The 13,869-nt window shown below is 37.3% G+C and overlaps 1 pseudogene; it reads right to left on the bottom strand.

Annotated features, from left to right (window-relative positions):
- LOC124037392 overlaps positions 1-13,869 on the bottom strand; it is a 202,799-nt pseudogene that overhangs the window by 34,868 nt on the left and 154,062 nt on the right.

Genomic DNA, 13,869 nt, shown 5'->3' on the forward strand with positions numbered 1-13,869 from the left:
TCTCTACGGGCCTATGGTAGTCCCTCCTCATCTCATCTAAACTGCTCTCTCTAAGGGTCTATGGTAGTCAGTGTCTCCTCATCTCAGCTAAAACAAAAACTCAATGTCCCTAAAGCCAAAACTCAATGTCCTTTTGTGAGAACAGTGGAAAATGTTATTGAGGGTTACGGGTGGGAGAGAGAGAGAGAGAGAGAGAGAGAGAGAGAGAGAGAGAGAGAGAGAGAGAAAGAGAGTGTGTGTGTGTGTAATGTGGAAAACTGCTCATACTTACATCAACGTCACTCTCAGCTATTTTGACAGGTTTCGTCACTTCTTTCAACGACTGACTTCCAACCACCTTGGAACCAGAAAACAAAGACATTTTCAAATAGTGTTGCTCTGTGTTTATCGGCTGTTGAGGACACTGAACGGTTCCCCTGAAAGCACAACGAGGAGACCGTCAGAGTGAATTCCTACTCTGTCATCATGGTACAAAGAGCCACTGACAGGTGTACAATATGACACAGAGAGATAAAGAAGCTCTTTCCATGAACACATCATGATGACCATGACCATGGGTTTTCTTTCAGTTAAGAAAATATATCATCATATCTTTTCATAGCAATAAGATGGGTTGGAAATACATGGATTTGTACAACCATTTTATTGAATTCCTAGAGTATATTCTGACCCAACTGGGATGTTGGTAACCATGCTGTGTTTTGTTATTGTGGGAATACATGAAGAAGACCAACACGATGGTGCAAGCTGCTAGCTTTTCAACCACCGAACCAACCACAGCAACCACAGCACATGCACTGCAGAGCCATCCCAGAACCACCAATCACGTTGCTGAGGAGTCACGGGTCAGGGGTTACAGAGGGGTCAATGCCAAGCCAGTGCCCACACACAGCCATGGACATAGACACGCAGTGTTAAGCAAAGGGATGGTCTCTCTCATAAAAATGTATACACACACTCTCATACACTCAATCACACACACACATTTACACATTGCTATATACACACACAGACGCACGCACACACACAGAGACACACACAAAACATCCAGATGCACATACAGTGTGTCCACAGTGCTTACGTTCCATAGTGGCCCGAGAGGCCCGGCAGTGCAGTGCAGTAGCACACTGTGAGCCATGAGGATCAACGGCTCTAAACTTTTGATCTGTGTCAAATAGGAGATAGAGAGCCACTGTTACAAAATGGCTGCCGTTCGCTATGAGCAAGATATCAATTTGACCAATTGAATACATCAGTTTATATACCAACTGTTACGTCATATTTACAACAGTATGGAGTCAGCATTATGGTCGTCTAGTGGTTGTGAAACCCACCCGTAGCATGTTGGCTGGACTTCATCAGTGACCTTCACCTTCTCTGTGGTTTAAAGCCAACTGTAGTTCACAGACTCTATTGGTTAAGATGGTTGTATTTGAATGGTGTGTTGTTGTGCAGAAATTGGTGCTCTGGGCAGGGAAGAATATAATGTACTCTCTGGTACAATGGTGCTGTGACCCGGGTCACATAGTAAGGCTTGGTTGATAACACCACCAGTGTTTTTCATACATCCAGCAACTCAACCTTTTGTCCTTTGGTTTGATAGAAAGGTTGTATTATCGACACCCAAGACACCAGGGCCGTGTTCATTAGGCTCTAAACTGAAGAAAACTTACTGAAAGAGGGACATTTTTGTTTTGCGTTGCAATCATTAAAAAGGAGTAGAAGGAGAAGTAGTATTAGTAGTAGAAGTAACAATATTAGTAGTAGTAGTAACAGTAGTATTAGCAGTAGCAGTAATAATACAAGCAGCAGTATTATTATTATAGCAGTAATAACATTAGTAACAGTAGCAGTAACAGTATTAGTAGTAGTAGTAGTAGTAGTAACAGTAGTAGTAGCAGTAACAGTAGTAGTAGTAACAGTAGTAGTAGTAGTAACAGTAGTAGTAGTAGCAGTAACAGTAGTAGTGGTAGCAGAAGTAACAGTAGCAGAAGTAACAGTAGTGGTAGCAGAAATAACAGTAGTAGTAGCAGAAGTAACAGTAGTAGTAGTAGTAGTAGTAGTAGTAGTATCCGTAGTAACAGTATCAGTAGTATCAGTAGTAACAGTAGTAGTAGCATTAGGAACAGTATCAGTAGTAACAGTAGTAGTAGCAGTAGTAACAGAATTAACAGTAGTTGTAGTAGTAGTAACAGTAGTAGTAGTAACAGTAGTAGTAGTAACAGTAGTAGTAGTAGCAGCAGAAGTAACAGTAGCAGTAGTAGTAGTAGTAGTAGTAGCAGTAGCAGAAGTAACAGTAGCAGTAGTAGTAGTAGTAGTAGTAGCAGCAGTAGTAACAGTAGCAGTAGTAACAGTAGTAGTAGCAGTAGTAACAGTAGCAGTAGTAACAGTAGTAGTAGTAGTAGTAGTGGCAGAAGTAACAGTAGCAGTATCAGGAGTAATAGTCTTAATACAAGCAGAAGTATAATTATTATTATTATAGCAGTATTAGTAGTAGAAGTAACAGTAATAGTAAGAGTAGTAGTAGTAACAGTAGCAGTAGTAACAGTAGTAGTAGTAACTGTAGCAGTAGTAACATTAGTAACAGTAGTAGTAGTAACAGTAATAACAGTAGTAACAGTAGTAGTAACAGTAGTAGTTGTAGTAGTAACAGTAATAGTTGTAGTAGTAACAGTAATAGTTGTAGTAGTAACAGTAGTAGTTGTAGTACTAACAGTAGTAGTTGTAGTAGTAACAGTAGTAGTAGTAGTAGTAGTAATAGTAGTAGTAGTAGTAGTAACAGTAGTAGTAGTAGTAGTAACAATAGTAGTAACAGTAGTAGTAATAGTAGTAGTAGTAGTAGTAACAGTAGTAGTAACAGTAGTAAATGTAGTAAAAGTAGTAGTAGTAGTAGTAACAGTAGTAGTAGTAGTAGTAACAGTAGTAGTAATAGTAACAGTAGTAGTAATAGTAACAGTAGTAGTAATAGTAGTAACAGTAATAGTAACAGTAGTAGTAACAGTAGTAGTAACAGTAGTAGTTGTAGTAGTAACAGTAGTAAACGTATTAAAAGTAGTAGTAGTAGTAACAGTAGTAGTAGTAGTAACAGTAGTAGTAACAGTAGTAGTAGTAGTAACAGTAGTAGTAATAGTAGTAGTAACAGTAACAGTAACAGTAGTAGTAACAGTAGTAGTAATAGTAGTAGTAGTAGTAACAGTAGTAGTAATAGTAGTAGTAGTAGTAACAGTAGTAGTAACAGCACCAGTAGTTGTATTAACAGTAGTAGTAACAGTACCAATAGTTGTAGTAACAGTAGTAGTAGTAACAGTAGTAGTAGTAGTAACAGCAGTAGTAGTAACAGTAGTAGTAGTAGTAGCAGAAGTAACAGTAGCAGTAGTAGTAGTAGTAGTAGCAGTAGTAGTAGTAGTAGTAGCAGTAGTAGTAGTAGTAGTAGCAGTAGTAACAGTAGTAGTAGTAGCAGAAGTAACAGTAGCAGTATCAGTCGTAGCAGTAACAGTAGTAACAGTCTTAATACAAGCAGCAGTATTATTATTATTATTAACAGTAGTAGTAGCAGTAGTAACAGTAGCAGTAGTAGTAGTAGTAGTAGCAGTAGTAACAGTAGCAGTAATAACAGTAGCAGTAGTAAGTAACAGTAGTAGTAGTATCAGTATCAGTAGCATAACAGTAGCAACAGTACAAGCAGCAGTATTATTATTATTATTATTATTATTATTATTAACAGTAGTAGTAGTGTAAGTAACAGTAATAGTAGTAGTAGTAGTAGTAGTAACAGTAGCAGTAGTAACAGTAGTTACAGTAGCAGTAGTTACAGTAGCAGTAGCAGTAGTAACTGTAGCAGTAGTAACAGTAGTAACAGTAGTAGTAGTAGTAGTAGTAGTAGTAACAGTAGTAGTAGTAACAGTAGTAACAGTAGTAGTAGTAGTAGTAGTTGTAGTAGTAACAGTAGTAGTAAGTAGTAGTAGTAGTAACAGTAGTAGTAGTAGTGTAGTAGTAGTAACAGTAGTAGTAGTAGTAACAGTAGTAGTAGTAACAGTAGTAGTAGTAGTAGTAACAGTAGTAGTAGTAACAGTAGTAACATTAGTAGTAGTAGTACCAGTAGTAGTAGTAGTAGTAGCAGTAGTAACAGTAGAAGTAACAGTAGTAACAGTAGTAGTAGTAGTAGTAACAGTAGTAGTAGTAGTACCAGTAGTAGTAGTAACAGTAATAATAGTAACAGTAGTAGTAGTAGTAGTAGTAGTAATAGTAGTAGTAGTAACAGTAGTAGTAGTAGTAACAACGTGTCAGTAGTAACAGTAGTAGTAGTAGTAACAGTAGTAGTAGTAGTAACAGTAGTAGTAACAGTACCAGTCTAGTAGTAGTAACAGTAGTAGTAGTAACAGTAGTAGTAATAATTAGTTAACAGTAGTTAGTAGTAACAGTAACAGTAGTAGTAGTAACAGTAGTAGTAGTAACAGTAAGTAGTAAGCAGTAGTAGTAGTAACAGTAGTAACAGTATCAGTAGTAACAGTAGTAGTAGTAGAAACAGAAGTAACTAGTAGCAGTAGTAGTAGTAAACATAGCAGTAGTAGTAACAGTAGTAGCAGTAGTAGTAGTAGTAGTAAGTAGTAGTAGTAGTAACAGCAGTAGTAGTAACAGTAGTAATAACAGTAGTAGTAGTAGTAGTAACAGAAGTAACAGTAGCAGTAGTAGTAGTAGTAGTAGTAGCAGTAGTAGTAGCAGTAGTAGTAGTAGTAGTAGCAATAGTAGTAACAGTAGCAGTTCAGTAGTAGTCTTAATAGTCTTAATACAAGCAGCATTATTATTATTATTATTATAGCAGTTAGTAGTAGAAGTAACAGTAAGTAGTAAGAGTAGTAGTAGTAACAGCAGCAGTAGTAACAGTAGCAGTAGTAGTAGCAGTAGTAACAGTAGTAGTAAAGCAGTAGTAACAGTAGTAACAGTAGTAGTAGTAGTAGTAACAGTAATAGTAGTAGTAGTAGTAGTAACAGTAGTAGTTGTAGTAGTAGTTGTAGTAGTAACAGTAGTAAACATAGTAAAAGTAGTAGTAGTAGTAACAGTAGTAGTAACAGTAGTAGTAACAGTAGTAGTAACAGTAGTAACAGTAGCAACAGTAACAGTAGCAGTACTAACAGTAGCAACAGTAACAGTAGTACTGTAGCAGTAGTAGTAGTAACAGTAGTAGTAGTAGTAACAGTAGTAGTAGTAACAGTAGTACTAGTAGTAGTAGTAACAGTAGTAGTTGTAGTAGTAACAGTAGTAACAGTAGTAGTAGTAGTAGTAGTAGTAGTAGTAGTAGTAACAGTAGTAGTTGTAGTAGTAGTAGTAGTAGTAGTAGTAGTAACAGTAGTAGTAACAGTAGTAGTAATAGTAGTAGTAGTAGTAGTAACAGTAGTAGTAACAGTAGTAAATGTAGTAAAAGTAGTAGTAGTAGTAGTAACAGTAGTAGTAACAGTAGTAGTAGTAGTAGTAACAGTAGTAGTAATAGTAGTAGTAACAGTAGTAGTAATAGTAACAGTAGTAGTAATAGTAACAGTAGTAGTAATAGTAGTAACAGTAATAGTAACAGTAGTAGTAACAGTAGTAGTAACAGTAGTAGTTGTAGTAGTAACAGTAGTAAACGTATTAAAAGTAGTAGTAGTAGTAACAGTAGTAGTAGTAGTAACAGTAGTAGTAACAGTAGTAGTAATAGTAGTAGTAACAGTAACAGTAACAGTAGTAGTAACAGTAGTAGTAATAGTAGTAGTAGTAGTAACAGTAGTAGTAAGTAGTAGTAGTAACAGTAGTAGTAACAGTACCAGTAGTTGTATTAACAGTAGTAGTAACAGTACCAATAGTTGTAGTAACAGTAGTAGTAGTAACAGTACCCGTAGTAGTAGTAACAGTAGTATTAGCAGTAGCAGTAATAATACAAGCAGCAGTATTATTCTTATTATAGCAGTAATAACATTAGTAACAGTAGCAGTAACAGTAGTAGTAGCAGTAACAGTAGTAGTAGTAACAGTAGTAGTAGTAGTAGTAGTAGCAGTAGTAACAGTAGCAGTAGTAACAGTAGCAGTAGTAACAGTAGTAGCAGAAATAACAGTAGTAGTAGCAGAAGTAACAGTAGTAGTAGTAGTAACAGTATCAGTAGTAAGTATCAGTGGTAACAGTCGTAGTAGCATTAGTAACAGTATCAGTAGTAACAGTAGTAGTAGCAGTAGTAACAGAAGTAACAGTAGTTGTAGCAGAAGTAACAGTAGTAGTAGTAGTAACAGTAGTAGTAGCAGAAGTAACAGTAGTAGTAGCAGTAACAGTAGTAGTAGTAACAGTAGTAGTAGTAGCAAAAGTAACAGTAGTAGTAGCAAAAGTAACAGTAGCAGTAGTAGTAGTAGCAGAAGTAACAGTAGCAGTAGTAGTAGTAGTAGTAGCAGTAATAACAGTAGTAGTAGTAGTAACAGTAGTAGTAGTAGCAGAAGTAACAGTAGCAGTATCAGTTGTAACAGTAGCATTAACAGTAGTAACAGTCTTAATACAAGCAGCAGTATTATTATTATTATAGCAGTAGTAGTAGCAGTAGTAACAGTAGCAGTAGTAGTAGTAGTAGCAGTAGTAACAGTAGCAGTAATAACAGTAGTAGTAGTAGTAGTAACAGTAGTAGTAGTAGCAGAAGTAACAGTAGCGGTATCAGTCGTAACAGTAGTAGTAGCAGAAGTAACAGTAGCGGTATCAGTCGTAACAGTAGCAGTAACAGTAGTAACAGTCTTAATACAAGCAGCAGTATTATTATTATTATTATTATTATTATTATTATTATAGCAGTAGTAGTAGTGTAAGTAACAGTAATAGTAGTAGTAAGAGTAGTAGTAGTAACAGTAGCAGTAGTAACAGTAGCAGTAGTTACAGTAGCAGTAGTTACAGTTGCAGTAGCAGTAGTAACTGTAGCAGTAGTAACAGTAGTAACAGTAGTAGTAGTAGTAGTAACAGTAGTAGTAGTAACAGTAGTAACAGTAGTAGTGAAAGTAGTAGTAGTTGTAACAGTAGTAGTTGTAGTAGTAGTAGTAGTAACAGTAGTAGTAGTAATAAACGTAGTAGTAGTAACAGTAGTAGTAGTAGTAGTAACAGTAGTAGTAACAGTACCAGTAGTAGTAGTAGTAAGAGTAGTAGTAGTAAAAGTAGTAGTAGTAATAGTAGTAGTAATAGTAGTAACAGTAGTAGTAGTAGTAGTAACAGTAGTAACAGTAGTAGTAGTAACAGTAGTAGTAGTAACAGTAGTAGTAGTAACAGTAGTAGTAGTAACAGTAGTAGTAACAGTAGTAGTAGTAACAGTAGTAGTAGTAGTAGTAACAGTAGTAGTAGTAGCAGTAGTAACAGCATCAGTAGTAGTAGCATTAGTAACAGTATCAGTAGTAACAGTAGTAGTAGTAATAACAGTAGCAGTAGTAGTAGTAGCAGAAGTAACAGTAGCAGTAGTAGTAGTAGTAACAGTAGTAGTAGTAGTAACAGCAGTAGTAGTAACAGTAGTAGTAGTAGTAGCAGAAGTAACAGTAGCAGTAGTAGTAGTAGTAGCAGTAGTAGTAGTAGTAGTAGCAGTAGTAGTAGTAGCAGTAGTAGTAGTAGTAGCAGTAGTAACAGTAGTAGTAGTAGCAGAAGTAACAGTAGCAGTATCAGTCGTAGCAGTAACAGTAGTAACAGTCTTAATACAAGCAGCAGTATTATTATTATTATTATAGCAGTAGTAGTAGCAGTAGTAACAGTAGCAGTAGTAGTAGTAGTAGTAGCAGTAGTAACAGTAGCAGTAATAACAGTAGCAGTAGTAGTAGTAACAGTAGTAGTAGTATCAGTCGTATCAGTAGCAGTATCAGTCGTAACAGTAGCAACAGTCTTAATACAAGCAGCAGTATTATTATTATTATTATTATTATAGCAGTAGTAGTAGTGTAAGTAACAGTAATAGTAGTAGTAAGAGTAGTAGTAGTAACAGTAGCAGTAGTAACAGTAGTTACAGTAGCAGTAGTTACAGTAGCAGTAGCAGTAGTAACTGTAGCAGTAGTAACAGTAGTAACAGTAGTAGTAGTAGTAGTAGTAGTAGTAACAGTAGTAGTAGTAACAGTAGTAACAGTAGTAGTGAAAGTAGTAGTAGTAGTAGTTGTAGTAGTAACAGTAGTAGTTGTAGTAGTAAACGTAGTAGTAGTAACAGTAGCAGTGAAAGTAGTAACAGTAGTGAAAGTAGTAACAGTAGTAGTAGTAGTAGTAGTAGTAGTAACAGTAGTAGTAGTAACAGTAGTAACATTAGTAGTGAAAGTAGTACCAGTAGTAGTAGTAGTAGTAACAGTAGTAGTTGTAGTAGTAACAGTAGTAAACGTAGTAACAGTAGTAACAGTAGTAGTAACAGTAGTAGTAACAGTAGTAGTAGTAACAGTACCAGTAGTAGTAGTAACAGTAGTAGTAATAATAGTAACAGTAGTAGTAGTAGTAGTAACAGTAGTAGTAATAGTAGTAGTAGTAACAGTAGTAGTAACAGTAGTAGTAGTAGTAACAGTAGTAGTAGTAGTAACAGTAGTAGTAACAGTACCAGTAGTAGTAGTAGTAACAGTAGTAGTAGTAACAGTAGTAGTAATAGTAGTAGTAGTAGTAGTAACGTAGTAGTAGTAGTAGTAGTAGTAACAGTAACAGTAGTAACAGTAGTAGTAGTAACAGTAGTAGTAGTAGTAGTAACAGCAGTAGTAACAGTATCAATAGTAAGTATCAATAGTAGTAGCATTAGTAACAGTATCAGTAGTAACAGTAGTAGTAGCAGTAGAAACAGAAGTAACAGTAGTTGTAGCAGAAGTAACAGTAGTAGTAGTGGTCCTTCTGTAGCTCAGTTGGTAGAGCATGGCGCTTGTAACGCCAGGGTAGTGGGTTCGATTCCCGGGACCACCCATACGTAGAATGTATGCACACATGACTGTAAGTCGCTTTGGATAAAAGCGTCTGCTAAATGGCATATATTAATAACAGTAGCAGTAGTAGTAGTAGCAGAAGTAACAGTAGCAGTAGTAGTAGTGGTAGTAGTAACAGTAGTAGTAGTAGTAACAGCAGTAGTAGTAACAGTAGTAGTAGTAGTAATAACAGTAGTAGTAGTAGTAGTAGTAGCAGAAGTAACAGTAGCAGTAGTAGTAGTAGTAGTAGTAGTAGCAATAGTAACAGTAGTAGCAGTAGTAGTAGTAGTAGTAGTAGCAATAGTAACAGTAGTAGCAGTAGTAGTAGTAGTAGTAGTAGCAGTAGTAACAGTAGTAGTAGTAGAAGAAGTAACAGTAGCAGTATCAGTAGTAACAGTAGCAGTATCAGTAGTAACAGTCTTAATACAAGCAGCATTATTATTATTATTATTATAGCAGTAGTAGTAGTAGAAGTAACAGTAATAGTAGTAGTAAGAGTAGTAACAGTAGCAGTAACAGTACTAACTGTAGCAGTAGTAACAGTAGTAGTAGTAGTAACAGTAGTAGTGAAAGTAGTAACAGTAATAGTAGTAGTAGTAGTAGTAACAGTAGTAGTAACAGTAGTAGTTGTAGTAGTAACAGTAGTAAACATAGTAAAAGTAGTAGTAGTAGTAACAGTAGTAGTAACAGTAACAGTAGTAGTAGTAACAGTAGCAGTAGTAACAGTAGCAACAGTAACAGTAGCAGTACTAACAGTAGCAACAGTAACAGTAGCAGTACTAACTGTAGCAGTAGTAACAGTAGTAACAGTAGTAGTAGTAGTAACAGTAGTAGTGAAAGTAGTAACAGTAATAGTACTAGTAGTAGTAGTAACAGTAGTAGTTGTAGTAGTAACAGTAGTAGTTGTAGTAGTAACAGTAGTAAACATAGTAAAAGTAGTAGTAGTAGTAACAGTAGTAGTAACAGTACCAGTAGTAGTAACAGTAGTAGTAACAGTACCAGTAGTAGTAGTAACAGTACCAGTAGTAGTAGTAGTAGTAACAGTAGTAGTAACAGTACCAGTAGTTGTAGTAACAGTAGTAACAGTAACAGTAACAGTAGTAACAGTAGTAGTAGTAACAGTAGTAGTAGTAACAGTAGTAGTAGTAACAGTAGTAGTAGTAACAGTAGTAGTAACAGTAGTAGTAACAGTAGTAGTAGTAGTAACAGTGGTAGTAACAGTAGTAGTAGTAGTAACAGTAGTTGTAGTAATATTAGTAGTAATAGTAGTAGTAGTAGCATTAGTAGTAGTAGTAACAGTAGTAGTAGTAACAGTAGCAGTAGTAGTAACAGTAGTAGTAGTAGTAACAGTAACAGTAGTAGTAACAGTAGTAGTAGTAGTAGTAGTAACAGTAGTAGTAGTAGTAGTAGTAGTAGTAGTAGTAGTAGTAACAGCAGTAGTAGTAACAGTAGTAGTAGTAACAGCAGTAGTAGTAACAGTAGTAGTAGTAGTAACAGTAGTAGTAACATTAGTAGTAGTAACAGTAGTAACATTAGTAGTAGTAGTAGTAGTAGTAACAGTAGTAGTAGTAGTAACAGTAGTAGTAGTAGTAACAGTAGTAGTAGTAGTAGTAGTAGTAACAGTAGTAGTAGTAGTAACAGCAGTAGTAGTAACAGTAGTAGTAGTAACAGCAGTAGTAGTAACAGTAGTAGTAGTAGTAACATTAGTAGTAGTAAAATTAGTAACATTAGTAGTAGTAGTAGTAGTAGTAACAGTAGTAGTAGTAGGCCTAATAGTAGTGCCAGTTACTTTTGGTGGGTTCTACAACCCTGCCGCGTTTCATAAAATTTGACAAATCGGAAATGGACATTATAGACCTCGGTGGAGCGGTCATCTTGGAACGCAATGACTATTCCTTCAGAAACTGTCTGTAGAGGTTGTTTTCTGAAATCTGTCTTCACCTACTGATTACTAAAACAACATACTGCGTACTAATCATACTACATATGATTTTCAACATACTGTTTAGTATAGATGTGCTAGGACCGGTGCTAGGACCCATAATTGAAGCTGCATTGGATTTTCGAGGTCCTAGCACAAGACCAGAGCCCACAATGTTCTGTTTAGTCTTCAAATACTTTAATGTTCTGAGAGATATGAGGAAACAAAGGTTTTATAACAAGGGAGATGTAGATTACCACAACAGTATCTGCTAGGCTGTATTCCATGTGGTTGAAACTGGCGAGCCAGAGCAGTTTGTCGAGCTTGTGACGAAGTCACACTCCTTAATTTGTGAAGACTCGGCCACCGACAACAATGTTAACAATGCATCCCATTGTTCCTATGCAGTTAAAACTTGATTTACATGATACATCTGTAGTTTATAAGTAATGACTTAGTGGCGGCCAGCATGCAGGCTCTTTCAACATGATGGCAAATTCAGCACTCTGATTGGTGTGTGCCCACACCCATACAAGATGCTTCTTTCCATCAGAGGCATGTGCGCAGAGAAAATGAAACACAAAAAAATGATTGCTGATTGGTAAAACAGAAGTCGACTACGACTTCATAAGCTCTAAGATTGTCTAATATAAGTGGTCAAACTCCCAGAGTTGAGAGAAAATGTTGGAAGTCTGGGAGTCTTAATAAATGGCACATTTGTTGAAGATAACCCATTAAAGTGGACAAGGTTTTTCAAGAGGACAAAAAGCTTAATAGTTAAAATAGTTATCAAAAAGTTGTAAATAAGCACACTGGTCATGATTAGTCGACACGTTTTAAAGTTTGAATGGCGATTCTAGCTGAATTGGTGTATGAAAAATAGCCTTCCAAAGAATAAGAAAAAGTCTGAAATAATTTATACAATATTTAAGATCCACTCCGGGATGACGTTTCCCCTAGGTAAAGATCTAGGATCAGCATCCCCTACCCCAATCCTAAAATTTGCCATTTAATGGGGAAAATGCTAAACTGACCCAAGATTAGTGTCTCGGGGCAACTTCATCCTACACCGTGAGAAAGCAAGGTGAGTGTGTTAGAGAACTTTGGCCTGGTGTTAGGCCTACAGGTAAGGGGAACGCACAGAAGAGGAGAAAGAGAGGGAAGAGGAAGAGAAAGAGATGGAAAAGGAGAGGAGGAGAAAGATGGAAAGGGGGAGAAAGGGATGGAAAAGGAGGAGAAAGAGATGGAAAGGGGGGAAAAAGAGATGGAAAAGGAGAGGAGGAGAAAGATGGAAAGGGGGAGAAAGAGTGAAAAGGAGGAGAAAGAGATGGAAAAGGAGGAGAAAGAGATGGAAAAGGAGGAGAAAGATGGAAAAGGAGGAGAAAGAGGGAAAAGGAGGAGAAAGAGGGAAAAGGAGGAGAAAGAGGGAAGAGGAGGAGAAAGAGGGAAAAGGAGGAGAAAGCGATGGAAAAGGAGAAAGAGATGGAAAAGGAGGAGAAAGAGGGAAAAGGAGGAGAAAGAGGCAAAAGGAGGAGAAAGAGATGGAAAAGGAGGAGAAAGAGATGGAAAAGGAGGAGAAAGAGGGAAAAGGAGGAGAAAGAGGCAAAAGGAGGAGAAAGAGGGAAAAGGAGGAGAAAGAGGGAAAAGGAGGAGAAAGAGGGAAGAGGAGGAGAAAGAGGGAAGAGGAGGAGAAAGAGGGAAAAGGAGGAGAAAGAGGGAAGAGGAGGAGAAAGAGGGAAAAGGAGGAGAAAGCGATGGAAAAGGAGAAAGAGGGAAGAGGAGGAGAAAGAGGGAAAAGGAGGAGAAAGAGGGAAAAGGAGGAGAAAGAGGGAAGAGGAGAAAGAGGCAAAAGGAGGAGAAAGAGGGAAGAGGAGGAGAAAGAGGCAAAAGGAGGAGAAAGAGGGAAAAGGAGGAGAAAGCGGGAAAAGGAGGAGAAAGCGATGGAAAAGGAGAAAGAGGGAAAAGGAGGAGAAAGAGGGAAAAGGAGGAGAAAGAGGGAAAAGGAGGAGAAAGAGGGAAAAGGAGGAGAAAGAGGGAAAAGGAGGAGAAAGAGGGAAGAGGAGGAGAGGGAAGAGGAGGAGTAAAAAATGGAACAACAGGAGGAGAGCGACTCTCCATCGCCAGTTCCCACCTTCAAGTCTAGATACTCCAGGTCCTTCTTCAGTTGCATGTAAGTATCGTCAACCTTCAGGGTGGAGTGGAGAGAAAGAAGTGTCAAGCAAAGCGTTAAGGCATTCCAGTATGGAAGTGTACAGAATGATGACAGCTATACACTTCCATATTAGAGATCTAACTGTATAGTCCATAATAGTTGCTCTAATGAATCATTGATAATAATACATTGGATTTACACTGAGTGTACAAATCATTAGGAACACTTGTATGGTCCTTCTGTAGCTCAGTTGGTAGAGCATGGCGCTTGTAACGCCAGGGTAGTGGGTTCGATTCCCGGGACCACCCATACGTAGAATGTATGCACACATGAGTGTAAGTCGCTTTGGATAAAAGCGTCTGCTAAATGGCATATATTATTATTATTACTTGCTCTTTCCATGATAGACTGACCAAGTGAATCAAGGTGAACACTATGATCCCTTATTGATGTCACTTGTTAAATCCACTTCAATCAGTGTAGATGAAGACATGGATAATGTGTGTGTGCCATTCAGTGGGTTAGTGGGCAAGACAAAATATTTAAGCGCCTTGGAACAGGGTATGGTAGTAGGTGTCTAAAGAACTGCAACACTGCTGGGTTTTTCCACGCTCAACAGTTTCCCGTAGGTAACAAGAATGGTCCACCCCCCAAAGGACATCCAGCCAACGTGACACAACTGTAGGAAGCATTGGAGTCAACAGGGGCAGCATCCCTGTGGAATGCTTGAGACACCTTGTAGAGTCCATGCCCCAATGAATTGAGTCTGTTCTGGGGGCAAAAGGGGAAGATGTTCCTAATGTTTTGTACAGTGTATATAGCGCTACTCAAAACATCAAATCTACCATAATGGGTTATAGAATGCATAATAATTATTTGTACGTTCTTCTATA

The sequence above is a fragment of the Oncorhynchus gorbuscha genome, linkage group LG06 (assembly GCF_021184085.1).
Source record: "Oncorhynchus gorbuscha isolate QuinsamMale2020 ecotype Even-year linkage group LG06, OgorEven_v1.0, whole genome shotgun sequence".
Taxonomy (NCBI): Eukaryota; Metazoa; Chordata; class Actinopteri; order Salmoniformes; family Salmonidae; genus Oncorhynchus; species Oncorhynchus gorbuscha.